A 23349-nucleotide genomic window follows, 5' to 3' on the forward strand; every position below is an offset into this window, starting at 1 on the left:
ACTATGGAAAACATCATAGAGGTTCTATAAAAAATTAAAAAACGGAACTGCCATATGACCTAGTAATTTCATTTCTGGGTATTTATCCAAAGAAATCCAAAACAGTATGAAAAGACATATGAACACCTATATTTATCACAGCCTTATTTACCATAGCCAAAATATGGAAGCAACTTAAGTGATTATCAATAGACAAATGGATAAAGAGGCAGTACATACTAGTATATACAATGGAATATTACTTATCCATAAAAAAAATGAAATCTTGCCATTTGCGACACATGGATGAACCTAGAGGGCATTATGCTAAGTCAAATAAGTTAGACAGAGAAAGATAAATACCACATGATTTCACTTATCTGTGGAATCTAAAACAAGCAAATAAAAGGGAAACAAACTCATAGATATAGAGACAAATTAATGGTTCCCAAATGGAAGGGGTGTTGGGAGGATAGGTAAAAAGGGGGTAGGGATTAAGATGTACTAATTGCCCGTTATAAAAACAGTCATAGGGATGTAAAGTATGTTATAGGAAAATAGAAAAAATAATCAAATATATGTATATAAAAGCCTAAGTGACCATCTGACTGTTCAACCGTCTGACCAGTAGCTATGATGTACAAGGACCACCAGGGGGCAGACACTCTAACTGGTAGCTATGATGTGCACTGACCACCACAGGGCAGATGCTCAACTCAGGAGCTGCTGAGCTGTGGTGACTTGGCAGCTGCGGTTCTCAGGTGATGCACCCGGAACCAGAGAGGAGGGAGCCTGATTCTGGGGTGCTCACCCAAGAACCGCCCTCTTGCAATCCGGGACACCTCGGGGATGTCATAGAGCTGGTTTCGGCCTGATCCCCACAGGCCACGCCGAAGGACCCCACTGGTGCACTGGCCTCTAGTATTATAATAATTATCTATGGAGTCAGATAGTTACTAGACTTATCATAGTGATCACTCTGTAAATAAATACATGTCTAATCACTAATATAATGTTGAATGTCAACTGTAATTGAAAAATAAAGAAGATTGCCGAAACCGGTTTGGCTCAGTGGATAGAGCGTCGGCTTGCGGACTGAAAGGTCCCAGGTTCGATTCCGGTCAAGGGCATGTACCTGGGTTGCAGGCACATCCCCAGTAGGAGATGTGCAGGAGGCAGCTGATCGATGTTTCTCTCTCATCGATGTTTCTAACTCTCTATCTCACTCCCTTCCTCTCTGTAAAAAATCAATAAAATATATTTTAAAAAAAAAAGTAAAAGAAAGAAGATAAACAAATGGTAAATAAGCACAACAATATTAAGTGTTGACAATAATACAAAATAACACCATTCCTTGTAGGAATGTAAAATAGTACAACCATACTGGAAAATAGCTTGGAAGTTTCTTAAAAAGTTAAGTATACAAATAATATATGATACAGCCATTTTAGTCCTAGCTATTTCCCCAAAGAAATTAAAGCATACATCCATACAAAGACTTTTTTACAAATATTAACAACAATTTTACTTGCAAAAGCCAAAAACTGGAAAAGATGCAAATCTCTATGAATAGGTGAGTGGGTAAACAATTATAGCATGTCCATATGCAGCCATATACATACAATAATATGGATTAATCTCAAAATAACAATGCTAAGTAAAAAAGAAAGACCCCTGTACCCCCAAAACAAATAAATATTGTATGATTCCATTTATATGTAACTAGAGGCCCAATGCATGAAATTCGTGCAAGAGTAGGCCTTCCTTCCCCCGGCTGCCCACACCAGCTTCCCTCTGGCACCCGGGACTCGGGCTTCCCTCACAGCCCCAGCTTCATCTGGCAGGGCGTCCAGAAGGACGTCTGGTCTAATTAGCATATTACGCTTTTATTATTATAGATTCTAGGAAACATGGATCTAAAGTGACAGAAATCAATCAATGATTCTCTGGGCATGGGGACAACAAAGGGACACAAGGAAACTTTGGGAAGTGATAAATATATTCATTATCTTGTTTGTGGTTATATTTCCATTGCTGTACACATATTATTCTTCTATCACTACATATATAAAATTTATCAAATTGCATATTTTTAAAATGTGAAGTTTATTGTATGTCAATTACCCTTCAAACAATAACAATGACAACAGACAACCAGCATTTTTTTCTAACAAGTCTGAATTGATAAGTTCAATTAGATCAACTAGCAGTGGCCTAGCTGATCTAGGATGGACTCAGATGAGACAACTCAGATCAGTTCCATGGGTTCTCTCACCCTCCAGCAGTCTAGCCCAAGCTTTTCTCAGGGTCAAGGAGGAAAAGTGAAAAAATGCAATGACTCTTAAGGTCTAGGCTTGGAATCACTCTATTACATTAGCAAAGGTAAATCAAAAGGCCATCATAGACTCAAGGGATGAGAAATAAACTCTATGACTTAAGGGGAGGAAGTTCAAACTCCTATTTCAAAGGACATGAATACAAAAAGGGGTTGTAAAATCACGGCCATTTTTTTTGCAATTAAGCTACCACACCTACTAAGTAGAAGGCATTTTTATTTACTAAGAATTTCAAATATTACTTCATTTGATCCTTATTACAACTCAAATTAAGTAGAATCCTAATTTTGAAGATGAAGAAACTGAGGCCTAGAGAAGTTAAGTAAGCATGACCAAAGTCCCATAGCCCATATTTGCAGAGGTGGGATTAAGCTTTACTTTGACTTCAGAGCATCTGCCCTTGGTAGCTGTGCTTCATCACTTCCCTTTACTGCTACAATCTTCATTCCAAAAGCCATTACCATCTGCCTAGGACTCTAGGCTTCCATCTCAATACCACTTCAGAAAAGGCATCAGAAATTGTTTTATATGTGGCATAGATAAGACAGGGTAGGGGGAGAGGGTCTATTCTTATTCTATGAATCAAGCTCTACCCTGGATATTAAATTTGTTTAAGGATCAAATCTTTGAAGGAGTCTGAATTTCACTTCTAATCAAGAAAAACTTTCCTGTGTATCCAAAGAGTGTGTACTAAAACTCCAAAAGTCATTCACAATGCATGAGAAAGATTGTCCTATTTGAAAATGTTTGACTATTTGATCTGCTGAAGGGCAATTATTAACATTACCTATTCGTATAGGCAATTTCCAGATTGTTAATGGATTGTGTTCCTAAAGTTCATATGTAAGTAAATGACTTAGAAATCATATTGTAATATTTCATAAAAATAATACAACAAATGCTTCCAGGGTAGCCTATCAAAGCCTATTGATTGCATAATAGCTGAAAAAATAGTACAAAGAATAAAAGAATGTTTCCCTGCAGTTTTTTTAATAAAATGTTTCTGTGTATTTTAAAAATATATTTTTATTGATTTCAGAGAGAAGCATGGAGAGGGAGAGAGAAATAGAAACATCATTGATGAGAGAATCATTGACCAGCTGCCTCCTGCAAGCCCCACACTGGGGATTGAGCACACAACCTGGGCATGTGCCCTGACCAGGAATCAAACCATGACCTCCAGGTTCGTAGGTCACCCACTGAGCCACATCTGCTGGGCAAAATAAAATGTTTCTGAATAAAATATCTGACAAGTTCCAATTCAGCATGCCATGAGTAGAATTCTTGTCCTACTTGCCCTCTGAAAATGAAAGAGCAATATAAAGATTTGATTCCCAACAAGCATGAATTTTGTCACTTTCTTTAGAAGGCAGAATCAACTATAGCCTTGTTTGATTTTGCATAACAAGTGTTTTCATTTCACTATATTTATAAAGGATATCATACAACCTGTACATTTTTAAAAAGCACAGGAATTATTTTCCAATACAAAATATAGTTCAGACTTCTATACTAAAATTATAAATAAAAATTACTTCTAGATTTAACTCTTCTGCTCAAAATCCTCCAATGGCACTTGCCTTACTCAAAATAGAAGCCAATATCATTATATAACCTAAAAGGCCCCACATGCTCTGCCCCATCCCCTTATCTCCCAAAGTTTACCTTTATTTCCCCCTCCTCTCTCAATCTGTTCCACCTGACCATGACATCCTTACCTTTCCCCAAAATAGGATAAGCACACTCCTGCCACAGGGTCTTTGCTTTTGCTATTCCCTCTAACTGGAACACTCTTCCTCCAGCTACCTACATGGCTCTCTCATCCCCTTCAAGTCTTTGCTCAAATGTCATTATTCAACTGGGGCTTTCACCAACCATCCCATGTAATATAGCAACAACTATACCTCCTTCTCCCCACACTCCTTACTCTCATCATTCTTCCTTACTTAATTTTTCCCCATATAACTTTTCACTTTAAATATACAATGCAATTCTCTTATTTTTTGGTCATCTCACTACTACCACCACTAACATGCCAAGTCCGTAACAGTAGTCATTTTATATCTTCTGGTCCTTCCTGCAAGACCCAACACCTCCATGTTCAAGAACTCTGTATAAACACTTTTCCAACTTATTTCATTATCTGTTTATTTATACACACATTTCTTTCACATGTATATTCTTACTTGGCTTTCTTCTTTAAGTATTCTGCATAAAAGAAAAAGGTCATCTTCTATTTGGCCAAAGATTCAGCTGGAAATAACTAATGAGCAGACAGAAAATTCATTGTTGCAATGATTGGTGCTACAGCCTTTCAAATAATTCTTGGTCTTCAAGTCATTCTTGAAAAATTCATGCTTTCTATATTCTCATAGAGTGGAGTGGCATAAGTTTGGTCGACGCTATTCTCTTAATCAATACTCATTTGTATTGTACAATTGTGTAATGTTTTAGCAGCCTGTAGAATTATAGAAGCTATCAATAAGATATCCATTCATGAATAGCATGCATTGTATTATTTAAATCTAATGTTGCATCTATTATGAAAAAGACCCAGTTCAATAAGTTTTTCCATTCTATTTCATTGAATTAAAATTTTACTACTTCCTTATCTCTGCCTTTTATCAATTAATCTAGATAAAACCAACCCCCATCATTGTAATGAGTAAATCTATATCATTGCAAGTAAATTTTAGTATAGCAACTCTGTTATTTGCTGGTGTGATTTCTGTAATGCAGCTCTGCCCATATGTTGCTATCTTAGCACTCATTCACTCTGATTTTCAATTCATTGGATCTGGTTGGGCAAACACTGTGGCCTTTAATCAGGCTGCTAACAGTGCCAAATTGAGAAATGGTTTCACAAGGCTTATAAAATCAGATGTGGGAGATGAATTCAAATTTCTTTGAGAGCTAAGAAAATAGATTGTGTTCTACCTATTTTCTCAACCAGTCATTCATATTTTATGCATTAGGTATTTAACATCAGTCCTCCCACCCCTTTCAAGTATGCATCACTCAGATTACAACCATAAATTGAACATATTCTGAAGCATTTTCCTTTGAGGGTTCTGACGAATTCTGAAAACTAGAATACACATGTCATTTAAACTTCCTTTTAGTTAAATTTTGTATTGCAACTGACAGACTACTTTTGGTAATTATTTAAGATATATATTGAAAACAATTGAGCCCAGTCAGCATGGCTCAGTGGTTGAGCATTGACCTATGAACCAGGAGGTCACGGTTCAACTCCCAGTCAGGGAACATGCCCTGGTTGCGGACTTGATCCCGAGGGCATGCAGGAGGCAGCCGATTAATGATTCTCTCTCACCAATGATGTTTCTCTCTCTCTCCCCCTCTCCCTTCCTCTCTGAAATCAATAAAAATATATCTATATATATAAAAGCCTAAAGCTACCTTCCGACCATTCGACCACTGACCGGTAGCTATGATGTGCAATGACGACCAGGGGACAGACAATCTGATCGATAGCTATGGCATGCACTGACCACCAGGGGGCAGATGCTCAATGCAGGAGCTGCCAAGCTGTGGTGACTTGGCAGCTGTGATTCTCAGGTGACGCACCTGGAACAAGAGAGGAGGGGGCCCGATTTCAGTGTGCATCAACTGAGAACTGCCCTCTCACAATCCGGGACCCCTCTGGAGATGTCAGAGAGCTGTTTTTGGCCTGATTCCTGCAGGCCAGGCCGAGTGACCCCATCAGTGCACAAATCCATGCACCAGCCTCTAGTTTAAAAATAGAAGAAAATACATCGAATTGGTACTTCAGTAGCAATATCAAAATTACGTTGAGTAAGTTCCTGCCATGTACTCAGCCTCATAAGTAATAAAAATGAGTAAGACATAGACCTTGCCTCAAGGAAATTATAAGCTATCCATGTATTCAAAATAAGTGCCCTACAAGAAAAAATATGATACCATTTTGTTGATGTTAATAAATAACATTTTGTTGATGTTAATAAATACTGAACAAATGATGAATAAATGAATGAATATTATAAAGTTTCCTATGATCATTACAACCCCCTTCCAAAAGATTCAACTCTTCCTTTAAATTGTTCCTCTTATTTTGTTTTATGAAAATTTGGAATATATGTTCAACTATATTAATTTACTCATCCTTATTAATAACTAAGAAGAAACATTTTAGTTCATTATCTCTTATGAGATAGGCATTCCTCATCATTTGATGTGTATTACCATTATTGAGATAGTAGAGGCCTGATACATGAAAATTTGTGTAAGAGTAGGCCTTCCTTCCCCTGGCTTCTGGCACCGACTTCCCTCCAGCACCCGGAACCAAGGCTTCCCCACTCCAGTCACCCGCAGACACCTGGTACCTGGGTTGGCTTCCCTCAGGCCCCAGCTTCATCAGGAAGGACATCCGGAATGACGTGTGGAAGACATCTAGTCTAATTAGCATATTACCCTTTTATTATTATCCTATATAACACAAGCCTAGGTGGCATCATGCAGGACGTCATCACAAGATGGCCTCCACAAGATGGCCACCCTCATGTCATCACAAGATGATCACCATAAGATGGCCTCCACAAGATGGCCACCCTCATGTCATCACAAGATGATCACCATAAGATGGCCTCCACAAGATGGCCACCCTCATGTCATCACAAGATGATCACCATAAGATGGCCGCCACAAGATGGCCAGCAGGGGAGGGCAGTTGTGGGTGATCAGGCTGGCAGGGGAGCAGTTAGGCATCAAATCAGGCCAACAGGGGAGCAGTTAGGGGGCGATCAAGCTGGCAGGCAGGCAAGCGGTTAGGAGCCAGCAGTCCTGGATTGTGAGAGGGTGCAGGCCAGGAGAGGTGTCCCTCTCCCCCGTGCACGAATTTCATGCACTGGGCCTCTAGTAGATTATAAAAAGAATTTGAGCTCAAATTTTAGAAATAAGTCACCAGGCACCAGTTTTTGTTTCTCAGGATCCCTTTCCCCTCATGAAATCCTGGTCTATGGCCAGCTCTACTCACCATTCACCCAAACTTATATTCTACATTTGCTCAATATGAATTGATATATTTACATTCATACCACCACAGTGTATAAAGCAGTCTCTTGGTGATACCCAATTTACAACCAATTTTCCTTTATCATTACCCTTGAGGAGACATCTTTGATGAACCAGAAATTGTTTGCAGCAGTTATAGAGGCCAGTGTGGAAAGAGATAATGAAAATTAAAGGTCAAACGCAGATTAAGAAATACAGAGATATACTATTATTCTTAATAACAGGTTCTAATAACTTTTTCTTATTTCTCGATAAATTTATGAAGCAATCTTTGACAATACCAATGTTCTCTCTCCCATAAGTATTCAGGTGATACGTTTTTGAGGTCACTGATGGCTGAAGAAAGACATTTTTGTACAGCTGAGTGGCAGGATATTTTGACAAGGCTCTCCCTATAGTGCCATATCAATTGATGGGTCAGAAGGTAAAACCATTAGTAAAAAATACAAATAATTCTTGCAATAATATCCCTATCCATTACCTTGAGAGAGGTTCACTTCACCCTTCACCCTAACTTGCCCCTAATTACCACTCCATCCCTCATCCAACCCTGAGTGTCCAGCACCTCACTAAGAGATGAAGTAAAAGGTGAAGTCAGGTTTAGGGTTGAATGGAAAAAAGGGATTAAATGAAACTTAAGGACAAAGTCAAGGATAGAGTGTGTGTTGTGGAGAGAGTGGGGTAAGGAATAAGTCAGAAGAATGGAGTAAAGATGTCTAATGCACACATGACTTTATAATTTGTAATTTCAACAGATGCCTAAATCCACACCCAACCCATTCACTTAAGAAAGCAGGGAAGCGTGCATAGAAATAGATTTTGGCTAATGCCTCCGTGACCTCTGTGATTCCTCCTAAGGTGCACTACTAGGGGTCTGGCTGAGACTTGACTACCATTATGGGACCTATGGGGAATGGTATAAACTAGAACAGAAGCAGCTCATCCATTCCCCGCCCTGGAAATGAACAGATCTTAAACACAAAGCTGTTGGATAGCTTTGCTGCTTAAATTGCCAATACTCATGAGTTCCCGGCTTTTTGGAACCCTTAACTTCCATTGTTACATATTTGATTTTACAGAATTCCTTTTACTCCTCTCAAAATAAGACTGTGCCATACAATGTTAAAATAAATAAAATTAAGTGGACTGGAGAGTCTTGCAAATTTTGCACTATGCACATAGATTCTAAATTGTTAGCTTGAGAATTCAGTTAGTTACAACAGATGAATCTGTAAGAACACAAGTATTATTCTTTGTCTTGGCCATTGCCTTATTGATATAGGCTAGAGGGGACAGAAATGAGCTGATCAGGAAATATGAAGGAATTAGAGGGCTAATAAAACAGATCCAATTGTTTTGGGGTTAGTCCAAGTCGAAAAGTCAACAGCCCAATGAACAGTGTCAAAAGAAGTCTGCTCAATTTGAACCTACTTCCTACAGATGTCATCTTCCAAGGAGGCTTACCTTTGTGAGGTAGCTTAGATGAAGGGATGGAAAAAGACATGATACACAAATTTCAACTGGCTTCTATGAGCTTCATAATTGGAAAGCATTCATATCTTGCAATCAAAGATCAGATGGAATTTATGAAAATTAAGCCAACCTTACATATATATTATTCTTGCAGATTCTAATAATTATTAATAAAATGTGAATTTAGTTACATATTCATAAAGTTTATTGCTAGGGTAATTAAATACCTAATTCTTCCAGTATCTTTTTTAAAATCCTCACTTGAGTACATGTTTTTATTGATTTTTAGAGAGAAGGGAAGAGAGAGAGAGAGAAACTTTGATGTAAGAGATCGTTTGCCTCCCATATGTGCCCTGACCAGGGATTGAACCCACAAGCTTTTGGTACATGTACGACACTCCAACCAACCAAGCCACTGGCCAGGGTAATTATTCCAGCATCTGAGTCCAATAATCAAACATTTGAATTGTCCACACTCAAGTGTTTTTAAAGATATAAACAAAGCCCAAAGTTTGTTGCAGGAACATAAATGGTACTATATCAACCTGAATAACATTGAAACAGCTAAAGATATGAGAAACTATGTGCTTTTAAATATGAAGGTATTTTTGTATTCAGGTAAATATAATATGCAACAATGATCTAAATTTATTTCAGGGCTCACATATTTATTATAATAAAGTACATTTCATAATATGTCATATTATCCTATACCAGAGACCTAGTACATGAAATTCGTGCACTGGGGGGGAGGAGGATCCCTCAGCCCAGATTGCGAGAGTGCACAGGCCAGGCCGAGGGACCCCACCAGTGCACGATCAGGGCTGGGGAGGAATGTGGGAGGTTGGCCAGCCAGGGAGAGATTGCAGGAGGGCTCCAGGGCGTGTTCAGCCCGACTCACTCAGTCCCAATCGGCCGGACCCCAGCAGCAAGCTAAACTACCAGTCAGAGCGTCTGCCCCCTGCTGGCCAGTGCACATCATAGCAACTGGCCAATGAGTCGACTGTCTGCCCCCTGGTGGTCAGTGCATGTCATAGCGAGTGGTTCAGCGGCCTTAGCATATCATTAGCATATTATGCTTTGATTGGTTGAATGGATGACCAGACGGCCAGACACTTAGCATATTAGGCTTTTATTATCCTACCAGAGGCCCAATGCACAAAATTTGTGCAAGAGTAGGCCTTCCTTCCCCAGCTGCCGGCACTGACTGCCCTCTGGCACCCGGGACCCAAGCTTCTCTCTGGCACCTGGGACCTGGGCTTCCTTCCTGCCACCAGCAGGCACCCAGGACCCAGGTTTCCTCTGGCCACCAGCAAGCACTTGGGACCCAGGCTTCCCTCAAAGCCCTGGTGAAGCCTGGTCATCCAGAAGAATGTCTGGTCTAATTAGCATATTACACTTTTATTATAGATATAATATGCAAATTGTCCCCTCGCCTGGGAGTTTGACCAAGGGGTGGGGCCAGCTGGCCAACTGCAGGAAGGGAGGACCTGTTCGGCAGTCAGCAGCCACTAGGGACCCTTACCCGTGCATGAATTTTGTGCACTGGGCCTTTAGTGTATTATCTACACTAATAAAAGACAAAGATGCTAATTGACCATACCTTCGCTAAGCCCAAGCCATGCCCACCAGCCAATCAGAGCGACTATATGCAAATTAACCCAACCAAGATGGCGGCCGGTAGCCACGTGCTGGAGCAAGCAGGTGGCTTGGTTGTCCCGGCGATGGAGGAAGCTAAGCTTCCCTCCAACCCTGGCCGGCTGTGGCCTCTGCAAAAGGCAACAAAGTTTCAATTATAAAAGCTAAATAAATCCCAGATACCTGCTTCCAGCCAGCCTCCACTGGTAGCTTGGGTGGCTGGGGGCCGTGGCCAGCCTGCTAACAGCCAAGAGCCCCTCACCCAGGATGGTTGCACCCTCATGGGGTAAGGGTCTCTGCTGGGGGACTTGGCCAGCCTGCAAACAGCCATCAATCCCTCACCCAGGATGGCCACACCTTCATTGGGTAAGGGTCCCTGCTGGGAGGCTTGGCTAGCCTGAAAACAGCCATCAGCCCCTCACTCAGACTGGCCAGGGACCCCAGAAGGACCCTCCACCCTGAAGGGGGTGTGGCCATCCTGCAAACAGCCCTCAGCCCCTCACCAAGGCTGGCCAGGTACCCCAGCGGGAACCCTTACCCTGAAGGGGCTGTGGCCAGCCTGCAAACAGCCATCAGCTCCTCACCCAGGATGGCCACACCCTCATGGGGTGAGGGTCCATGCTGGGGGGCTTGACCACCCTACAAACAGCCATCAATCCCTCACCCAGGCTGGCCAGGCACCCCAGCGGAGACCCCTACCCTGAAGGGGCTGTGGCCAGCCTGCAAACAGCCATAAGCCCCTCACCTAGGATGGCCACACCCTCATGGGGTGAGAGTCCCCACTGGGGGCCTTGACCAGCCTGAAAACAGTGATCAGCCCCTCACCCAGACTGGCCAGGCACCCCAGCAGGAGCCCCCACCCTGAAGGGGGTGTGGCCAGCCTGAAAACAGCCCTCAGCCCCTCACCCAGGCTGGCCAGGCACCCCAGTGGTGACCCCCACCCTGAAGGTGCTGTGGCCAGCCTGCAAACAGCCATCTGCCTCTCACCCAGGCTGGCCAGGCACTCCTATATAATAAAAGGGTAATATGCAAATTGACCCTAACAACAGAACACGACTGGGAATGACTGGTCACTATGACACACACTGACCAGCAGGGGGCAGACGCTCTATGCAGGAGCTGCCCCCTGGTGGTCAGTGTGCTCCCACAGGGGGAGTTCTGTTCAGTCACAAGCCAGGCTGATAGCTGCCAGTACAGCGGTGGTGGTGGGAGCCTCTCCTGCCTCCTCAGCAGTGCTAAAGATGTCCAACTGCAGCTAGGCCTGCTCCCTGCTGGCAAGTAGACATCCCCTGAGGGCTCCCAGGCTGCCAGAGGGATGTCTGACTGCCAGTTTAGGCCCAATCCCCTGGGAACGGGTCTAAGCCAGCAGGTGGTCATTCCCTGAGGGATCCCAGACTGCGAGAGGGCACAGGCCGGGCTGAGGGAACCTCCTGAGTGCACAAATTTTTGTGCACCTGGCCTCTAATATGTATACATGCATCTATGTAATATAATATACATTACATGTAATATCTATATATATAAAAGCCTAAGTGACCATCTGACTGTTTGACCATCCAACTGGTAGCTATGATGTACAATGACCACCAAGAGACAGACACTCCAATCAGTAGCTATGATGCACACTGACCACCAGGGGGCAGATGCTCAATGCAAGAGCTGCCGAGTGACAGCAACTTTGCAGAGTACCCTCTCACACTCTGGGACCCATCGGGGGATGTAGGACTGCTGGTTTTGGCCTGATCACCGCAGGCCAGGCCGGGGGACCCCACCTGTCAGAGGGACCACGCTCACTCCACAGTGCCCTTTGAGCCCCAGCACCATCCCAGGTACAGCTGGCCAGGGACGGATTGTGGGAGGTTGGCTCCAGGGCATGTCCAGCCATCTCACCCAGTCCCGCCCCACCAACCACCTTCTCATTAATTTCCTTTCAATGTCCATGAATCCGTGCACCAGGCTTCTAGTATATTACAGAATATAGATTACAATCATATGATAACACAAATTATAGCTTATGGTGGTTTATACGTGTTTTCCTATTTTTTTACTCCTGTGGAGTTTTCTCTTCTTGTTCCCAGTCATCCTTTCTTCATAGATGTTTCTCTTCAGTGTTATTTATTTTTTGAGTCTTCATGTATCTGATCTTTCCTTTAATCTTTGGTTAGCCTTTCTTTTTTTTTTTTTACATTTTCTTAGAAGTTTTCAGGGTTAAGCATTATATAGTTCTTATAGCTTATAAATCTTTGATTACATAAGTAAACACTGAAAATACCTAAAATTATTTTAGTAAAAAATTTTCATAAACACTTAATTTTTATTTTTTTTTTATTTTTTACAGAGAGGAAGGGAGAGGGATAGAGAGCAACATCGATGAGAGAGAAACATCAATCAGCCGACTCCTGCATGCCCCCTCCTGGGGATGTGCCCGCAACCAAGGTACATGCCCTTGACTGGAATCGAACCTGGTACCCTTGAGTCCACAGGCTGACGCTGTATCCACTGAGCCAAACCGGTTAGGGCAACACACTTAATTCTTAAAAGCATGCTTAGACATTGTCTTAACTTCAAAATATATGACATATATTACATTTTAAGCTTACTATTCAGAAATTTATACAATTTTTAAAGCAGTCACTACCTACTTCTCACCCTTTAATGTCAACATTTTTAAATTATTAAATATGGCTTTTATAAATTATTGAAGGCTCATTCTAGTAATATTATCTTAATAAAAACCACTGTTACAAACAAAAAAAACAGCACAGTTAAATCTTGGTTTTTGTTGCTGCTGTTTGTCTTTTGTCTTAATTAAAAGATAATATCCACCTCCAGGAATAGGGGTCTGTCAAAGAGAGTATCAGAGTTCCAGTGGGGACCAGAGAACTTGGCATGGCTATGAAAGTGAGTACCAAGTTGTATGACCTTGTCTAACATCCTGAGCTCCTCCTTAGGTGCAATGATAAACAATTCTGTGGTAACACAACCAAAGTCAGATAAATTAACCAGAGGGTTCAGGTGCAGAATATTCCTCCTAATTTCATAAGAACTGGCTCAGAATCTGAGCCTCCAGGAAAAAGGTATCAGAAACTATAGTAGACAAACTGGGAAAAAGTAAACTTTGATAGAAAGCAAAATAAGCACGCCTAGTGAAAGATTTGTTGATAATTAATATTAAAAATTTGCCTCTCAGAAATGAAGTACTGACCCACTCACCCATGAGATCCTTGCAAATTGCAATGATAAGACTTGTCTGACCCAACTCTCCTCTCCTCCACTGCACCCTGTGTCACCTTCCTTGCCCCAGAGTTCTATAGGAAAGATTCATCTTTGGGGCTAAAACATTGTCTTAGTACGTTTAATCCTACTGTTTAATCCTAATGTTTTATGAGAATAGTACATCCCGCTCGTCTGCAATAAGATTTGTTTTCTCCATTAGTTCATCTCATGGGTGTGTTCATTTTATAAAATTATAAATCAAACCCATTGAAATATTGATGATGTAAAACTCTATGTGTATTCATGATGGTTATATATATGAGGGACAGTCAGATCCCAACTCCAATTATGTGCACTTACTAAAAACATATTCACAAATGAGTAGAACTCAGTATCATAAGTTCTATTAATTTTAATGCTCCCAAGATGAGTCAGAATTTTTAAAGAAAATGGCTCATTTGCTTGGATCCTTAGCTCTGAAAGTTGTTTTAAATTAATGAAATTGGTTGTCCTGAAATGTTTAGATTGACATAGAATTTTCTTCCCACTTTTGAGGATTCTTCCCAGTTATTAAAGAGGTTTTATATTTTAATATTAAACAAAATTTTGCCCTCAATAACTTTTAATATTTTAAGAGAATATGTATGCTTTGCCTAATGTGAGTTAGTTCAAAATGATGTATAAACTATGATAGATTGAATTTCATTAGTGTTCTAATTTCTCTTTGAGCTGCTGTGTTATTTCCCCAGTGCTATAATCTAAAATATTATGTGACAATAAATATTTAAGAGGATGAATTCCTCAGCAGTTTTGGTTAATAGAATTCACCATAACTAAGAAAAATATTACAATATATATATATTAAGATCCATTTACCAAATCCCAGAATATTAAACATTCACTAACGCTCTAAAATTTAAATAAAATATTCTTATGGAATATAAGTTTGTAAAATTTGTCATCCAGAGAAATAATGCAAGGAAAAATGTGAGTTGGTTTAGAGCTACTTAGAGAAGTTTCATAATAACTAATATTTAACTTTATCCTCACAGTTAAGTTCAGATAGATGTGACTCTGTAAATATATATCTACTAGAGGCCCAGTGCACAAAAACTCATACACTCAGAGGGGTCTCTCTCAGCCCGGCCTGTGCCCTCTCGCAGTCTGGGACCCCTCTGGGGATGTCCACCTGCCGGGAGCCCTTGGGAGATGTCCACCTTCTGGCTTAGGCCTGCTCCCTGCTAGCAGCCCAGGAGCCCTCAGGGGATGTCTGGCAGCCCAGTAGCCCTCAGCCACAGTCTGCCTTAGTGCTGCCAAGAAGGTGGAAGAGGCTCCCGCCACCACTACTGCGCTGGCAGCTGGCAGCCTGGCTTGTGGCTGAGTGGAGTTTCCCCTGTGGGAGCGCACTGACCACCAGGGGGCAGCTCATGCATTGAGCATCTGCCCCCTGATGGTCAGTGTGCGTCATAGCGACCAGTTTGTTCCGCCATTAAGGTTAATTTGCATATTACCGTTTTATTAGATAGGATTTTGATGTTAAGGGAATTGTGATATAACTCAGCATGACATTTTGCTGGTCTCCTTTTACTCATATAATAACATAATCATTCCATAAATAAATATATACTTCTATATATAATATATATTTAGTAATAATTTTGTATTTATCCTGAATATATATTTAGTAATAATTTTATATCAATTGATGTTGAAATGATAATACTTTGGATGTATTGAGTTAAATAAAGTATATATCAATTTCACATGTTTCTTTTCATTTTTTTACTATGGATACTAGAAAATTTTAATGGGTCTCATTATTGGATAATGCTGATCTAAAGGAAACTGACAATAAGCAGGTAAATGAAAAAATATATACAATTTACTTCATATAATGAAAGACTTTTGAATCTGATAATCAGAAAGCCATTATAGAGTAGATTGAATAAAGGCCAGTCAGATACTAGTGTATCAATCCTAATGCCTGGAACGTCTAAATGTTATCTTATTTGGGGAAAAGATTTTTATAGATGGGATTAAAAAAATATTGAGTTAAGGAGATTACCCTGGATTCTCAGGGTGTTAAATGTAATCACAAGTCTCTTTAAGAAAGAATGGAAAAGGAGAGAATAAAGACAGCAGAGAAGGGGCAATGTGACTATGGAGAAAGAGGTTGCAGTGATGTGGCTGAGGAATGCAGAGAGCAACCAGAAACTGTAAGAGGCAAAGAGCAGATTCCTCTCTGAAGCCTCCAGGAGTATGGCTTGGCCAACACCTTGATTCTGGACTTACAGCCTTCAGAATTGTGAGAGAATAAATTTATGTTGTCTTAAGCCATCTAATTTGTGGTAATTCGTTATAACAGCACAGGAAGCTAATACAGAGCATAAACATGGGAAGAGGTGATTTATAATGGATCTTAAAGTAAATTGAGAGAAGAAAATCCTTGAATAAAATGATCAGGGAACACCAATCCGAGAAAGCTACATTTAAGTGATATGTAAAGAACAAGAAGGTGCTAACCATGTGAAGAGACTGAAGAAAGCATCCCAGTCACAGGGAACAAGACACGGGCAAGCTCTGTGACAGAAAAAAAACTTCATCTCTTCTAGAAAAACAAGAGGCTCCAATTCGTGAAACGGTGAGCAAAGGGGAGCATGACTCTAGAAGAAAATGAAGAGGTAAGCAGAATAGAAGAGGAAAGGTCCTGCAGGTAACAGAGAACCACATTTGCCAAGATGTCTATAGATTTTACTTTAATTATAACAAACAAATGAAACATGGTAGACTTATGTTTAAAGAAAAAAATTATGTGGCTTATTTGTAGAGCTTGTACTGAGAGGGAACAAGTGTAAAACCCTAGAATCAATTAGGAGGATGTATGGTAGATTTCCTGATGGGTACCTGGAATCTGAAGGAGGAAGCATGAGCTAAGTATGCCCTGGGTAGAAATGAGTCTAAGACATGAGACCACTGGGTTATTGAGGATGGTGTGCTTTCAGTGGATTTATTCCAGTGATTTCTATGCATTAGCAGTCAGCATTGTTGAAGAATAAATTTTTGGTTAGTCCAAGCAAGGCACTTCTCATTTGTTTATTTCCATTTTATCTCATTCCCCATTTTCATAGGCAACCATTACAGTATCATTCAGAATGGTTTCACAGCCCTAAATATCCCCTACGCTCCACCTACTTATCCCTCCAGACTGGCAACCACTGATCTTTTCATTGTCTCTATAGCTTGCCTTTTAGCCCAGAACTTTATTTCTTTAGGACCAGACTTGAAAAGTAATTGGCCTTATTTTCCTTTCAGTTGGTGCTCCAGTAACGCTTGACATAGGGGACAACTGAGACCTTCACACTAAATTCCTGGGATGTTGGAGCCAAGAGTCAGAAAGAAAGAACATTAAACAATAAATTTGGAAGTAATATAGAAATTTAAATACACAATTTGGTAAGTTATTGATACTGGAATATTTATAATGCAATATATGTAAAGGCAATATTTATAATGGAAAATCAAAGCTAGTAAACAAAGACCCTGGCTCGGTGACTCAGTTGATTGGAGCATAATCCCAGACATCAAAGGCTGGAGGTCTGATTCCTAGTCAGGGTACATACCTAGGTTGCAGGTTTGATCCCCAGTTGGGGCACATATGGGAGACAACCAAACAGTGTTTTTTACATTGATGTTTCTGTCTCTCTTTTCCTTCTTTTCTCTCTAAAATCAATATACATATCCTCAAGTGAGAATTAAAAAAAAATAAAAGCTGGTAAACAAAGACAAACTATAACCCAAAGCAAGGGAAAAGTACATTAATGAACTACCACTTTAAGTAATATTTAATAAGTGGTAAACATGTCATTATACATTTATCAAAACCCATAGAATATGCAACACAAATTCTAATGTAGACTATGAAGTTAATTAATAATAATGAGTCAATATTGGCTCATCAATTGTGACAAATGTACCACACTAATGCAAGATAATAACAATAGAAAACATTGTATGTGCAAAGGGGGACTTGTGGAGAAAGGATATATATGAAAATTCGTTGCACTTTCTGCTCAGTTTTTCTATATATTTAAAACTAAAAAACGCTTATTAGCTTTTAAAAGGTTTGGGTCCTCAATATTTCAAAGATAGAAAACACTTAGATTCTTACATCTAGATGCTTAAATAAACTCCCAAATTATTAGTAGTCAATAACAATAAAAAGGAGACTAAAAACAAATACAACCTATTGGGATTTTTATCTATATTCATGTCTTTTAATGCCATTATTTTTCTGAGCCCTAATGTCATTACCTTTTCTCTCTGGACCATTAAGTGTTGAACTCTAATTTCTTTATGGTCTTTGGATGACTATAACTCTTTTTTACCTTAGAATATAGTAGTTTAACTCTTCAAACCCAATTAGAACATAACCAAATCATGGCCAAGAAACATCAGACATTTAAAATCTATGGAAGAAGGTAGAAATAAGACTTTCTACTACACCTGTTTTTATTATTTTGATTGATTTTAAAATAATATTAAATCAGTTTCACAATAAATAAACTTCTCCTCCAAACTCTGTCCACCAGGCCTAGACATTGTGCATAATTCTCAGTCATTTCTCGTGTTTCTGGTAATAAATTGCTTTTATAGGTTCGGGTCCATACCCATGCCTTCATTTTCTGTGACCTCCTCTACTTCCTAATCAGCACCAGGAAACAAAATGCAGTTTGCCTGTTTGCATCAGACTTCCAACCTTCTGGTAAAAGCCTGCTCTATGTCATAACCACAGTCATCACTAAGTCATAGATACATTGATTTTAGGTATCCCCTTTCTTTATTTTTTTGAGTTTTAAGGAAAATATGTTTGGCTAACTGGATTTCTTTGGGAATACCAAATGACCTAGCCAAGATAGCTTCAGTCAAGACAAACAATCCTTGACTGCAGCATCTAATATTTTCAATCCTTACTAACACCAATTATTCTGCTACCTTGCTGAGAAATTCTAATGTTGAGAATAAAAAATCTAGAGTAGAAAACAAGATAATAATGCTTTGATGCATTACAGTAGGAAGGCTATTCATTTTTTTCACGGATTATTTGTTTCTCCTAGGTGAGCAGAAGATGGAATAATGGTGAGGGTGCTTTTAGTTTGTATTCAGTTTTGGTGTTAAAACTTCTCTCTGCTCAAAGAATCTAGAGAGATAATTACTACTGTGATAAGTTCATTATATTCCAAACTTGACACATTATAAGGTTTGCTGACGATGTTTGTACAGACTCCAAATCCTGCTTTCTTTCCTGTTAGGGGAAAAGTTTCTTTCAAAAGATTTGAGAATCTGGATGAACTGCATAACGCTGCTTTTTTTTTTTTTCCGGCTCAGATAATTCAGGAAATGAAAATGTAAGCTATTCAAGTCTAAAATGAACATGCACTATAACTGGAGATCCAGGAAAAATACTAACCTAGTTAAAACACATTTCTGGCTTCATTTTCAGAAATGCTGGTACCAAAATTTGAAGATCTTGTAATACACCAATTTAGAAGAAAATAGAGTTCTGACAATTTCAGGGACTTTTCCATAGGCCCTTTACTTCCAGGCATGCCGTCTCCTGCCTAGCACCAAGACAAAACGCAGCTTGACTGACATGACAGACCTAAGTCCTGAAGAGTCGGTCCTGAAACTCAGGCCCTTTGTTTCCAGTTGAAATGAATGTAAATGAGAGGTATATATGGCATAGAAACTATTTTCACATCTGTAAGTGTATCAGTCTTCCTCTTTAGGGAAAAGCAGCCTATTTCTCTTCCAGTGCACTTGTATAATGTGGAGCAAGAATTCATTAACCAGGAGTACGTGGTACCTTAAGAGAGACACTATCCACATGTATTTTCTCAGTTCCTCACTATTCACTTGTAGCAAGTAGCTTCCAAATGTGCAGCTCTTGCTCCTATGTTTGTCTTTGGTAAGAGTCATTTGTACACTCATCTTATCCCCATGCCCACGATCTTGTCTTTCCCTCCTGCACTGGACAGTTTTTCCTAATGCTTGGAACACTCGCTCCTCATCAGACGTGCCAGTTTCATCTTATTCAGGTTTCCATGAGAGAGTCCTTCCCTTCTTGCCACCTGACCTTATATTATCTTCGTGCGGCAGTTACAGTGTGTGAAATCTTGTTTACGTATTTAATCATATGCTGCTTTCTGTTTCTTTCCAACTAGAACTTAGTTCATCAAGGCCAGGACATCAGTCTTGTTTACCTTTATTGCCTGTGCTTAAAACAGCACCTGGTCCGTTACAGACAAAGGATTATACACTCCTGGACAACAAGAATAGTCTTCTATCAGAAATGCTATGGTTATAGTAAGCAACCAAAAGTTATTAATTCTCAAAGGATTCCAGCACTATCCTCAAATATGAACAAGTGAAATTAATTACTCAAACCCAGTTTAAAGCTCAGAAATATTTTAAAAAACACTACGTCCCGCCCTGATTGGTGTGGTTCAGTTGACAGGAGTATTGTCTCATACAGCGAAAGGTCTCAGTTCAATTCCCAGTCAGGGCACTTACCTAGGTTGTGGATTCAATCCCCAGTCAAGGCACATGAGGGAGGCAACCGATCTCTCTCTCTCTCTCTCTCTCTCTCTCTCTCTCTCTCTCTCTCTCTCTCTCTCTCTTTCCCCCCTCTCTCTGTCCCTTCCTCCCTTCTCTCTAAAAATCAATGAAAAATGTCCTTGGGTGAGGATTAAAACAAAAAATAAAAAACACCAAGTCCTTAGGTCCAGCCTCAAAGTGTCTAAGAAAGTGAAAGACTCAAAAAAAATTCTTGAAACTATCTGACCCTAATTTGCTAACTGAATGCCATAAAATCTGAATTTAAGTCCATAATAAACTGTGCAGTTGAACCATAGGTCATATTATCAAATTCTGAATACATGCTTGAATAAGTTCATGGGAGAGAGAGATATTAACTCTTTCAGAAAGTACTATGATGATGTAGTTTAACAGCTATTAACTTACTACATATTTAACAGAAAGAATTGAAATATCTTTAAAAAATAGGGAAAATGAGCTATTGTCAGGAAAAGTGACAAAATAGAAAATAACAAACTGAAATACATAAGAACCTGATTTTAAAGGTTAACTTTTAGTTATATTAGATAAAACAGGTATATTAGGTTTTAAGAATAGTATGTATACAACAGCTGTTTTGTAGGTAAAAAGCCATTGAAATGAATAATTAATTACATGTGGTTCAACTTTCCATGCACTGAAGATTTCCTAAATGCCAATCACCTACTGGTAATTGGCACACTGTATCATTTAATGCTCCCAACAAATCTATGAGCATTATCCTTATTTTACAATTGAAGCAACATAGGCTGAGAGAAATTAATCAGCCTCTCCAAGGTCAAAGAGCTAGCCAGTAGCAAAGCAGGCATTCCAACCTAAATCTCTCAGTAGCCACAACCCATTGTATTTCCACTATATTACCGACACTCTGTAAGCATCTGCTTTTTTATTAATTACCAACATCTTTGCCCAAAAGTTCCTATTTTCATTCTGGCTGGAGCTTCATGGTTGATGCTTAAAACTTAGCATTATAATTAATCCTTTTTATATTACCATTAGCAAATAAAATAGGAAAAGGAAAGTGCCTCTTTAGATACATCAGGCAATAGCCAAGGCATTTCTCAGACCAATATTTATATCTCCAAGAGGCCAAGGGCAAGCTTTGTTTTCATCTTTAAAAGTTTATTTACTTTTTTCTGCTATTAATTTGGAGGATGCATAGAAAGCAAGTTTACAGGTCACATTAAATTGTGAAAAGCAAGACACAATGGGAAGTAATGTACTTGGATTCAGATGAATCATTCAGGCTTTGGGACTAATGTGCAGCAAATTGACCTCACCCAGAGAAAATGTAGATAAAATGAGTTTAGGAGCAAATAATAGGATGTGGAAATACATTTAAATGGAACAATGCTTCAGTTGAATAGTTAAGAAACCGTTTTAAGAATTAAGGGAGAAAAAGTCTCATAGAATTTACTAGTCTATACAACAGTCAGAGCAAAACAAGCTGATATGGTGGATAAGGTGATGGCTATGCTGTTAGAGACATATAGATGAAATTTTAAAAAAATGACATTCACAATTTTTGGATACAGTTAAGAGAATGCCAAATGCTTTTCAGTGTGGGTTTCCTAGCTCCCCTTAAACATTTTCAACATTATCAGATTAAGTGCTCTCTAAGGCATGAGTAAGATTCTTCCTTTATTAGCTTTACAATGGAGGGAAAGCATCAACTTCTCTAAGCATCCTGATCAACTACAACAGAGTTCATAGTAACATGTCACAAAGTTTTTAAGAATAAATGAGATAGTGTATGTGAGAAGAGTTTATTATCTATAAAGAATTATAAAAATTAAAATTAATGATGATGATGATGATGATAAAAGTTAAAATAAAATGAAAAGGTAATCTCCCACAGGAAGTGTTATGATCTCACTTATATAAAATTAAAATATTTGTGTTGATAAATGCATAAAAATGAGAAAGATAATATTAGTACTATAACTAGTGACTTGCAAAGAAATCCATGATGTTAACCGAAAAGAGCAAATAGCATACAGAATGATTCTATTTAAATAACAAAAAAATGCATCTGTGCTTATACCTTGGACAATACACGCACACATGTGCACACATAACTGTGTATCATTTGCCATCTTAACCATAAGTCATATTATATTTGTAATTGAGGAAAAAAAGGGAATTTTTAAAAACCATATTAGTAATATAAACCCTGAAAGCAATATTGATAACAAAAAAGTCAGCAAGGTGTGCAGCAACATCCATACTTTTAGAGTCATGTCTTATTAGCAGTGCTCTAGCTGATTATACATATACTTCAACTTGCCCTTGGGCTGCAATCTAAACCACCAAAGTGAGGCATTCACATTCCACTGACACCATCCCCATAATGTCAAAGAAAAGAGTACACTAAGGTGTCTGAAACTAGCCTAAGGATCCAGGAGCCATGGGGTATATGAGACTCTGGTGGAATGACTCAGAGGGGGTGAGAGGTTGTTAAAGACCTCAATGCAATGGTGTGACCACTGTGGAAAACAGTATGGGATTTCCTCAAAATATTAAAAATGGAACTGCTGTTTTTCCCAGTGATCCCACTTCTGGGCATATGTCTTAAGAATCCTGAAACACCAATCAGAAAGAATATATGCACCCCTATGTTCATAGCAGCCTTCTTTACAATAGTCAATATCTGGGCCATGGGAAATGAAAAGCTCTGCTGCTCCACAGAAAACCAGCAATGGTCCTTTGAACATGAAATGTTGTCTGGAGGCTGTACAGAATAGGTTGGATTCTGTTCTAACAATGATTATTGGGCCTAGTAGGCCTGGAGTCCTCAGGATGAAGAAGGCTCAGTTTGGAGACACTTAAACAAACACATTTCAAACCAGTCTTGTCCAATCAGTGTGGCTCAATGGTTGAGCATCAACCCATGAACCAAGAAGTCACTGGTTCGATTCTCGGTCAGGGCACATGCTTGGGGTTGTGGGCTTGATCCCCAGTAGGGACAGTCAGGGGGCAGCCTATCGATGTCACTGACATTTCTTGTCATTGATGTTTTTAC

This window comes from Myotis myotis, unplaced genomic scaffold, assembly GCF_014108235.1.
Source record: "Myotis myotis isolate mMyoMyo1 unplaced genomic scaffold, mMyoMyo1.p scaffold_m19_p_13, whole genome shotgun sequence".
In the NCBI taxonomy this organism is placed as follows: Eukaryota; Metazoa; Chordata; class Mammalia; order Chiroptera; family Vespertilionidae; genus Myotis; species Myotis myotis.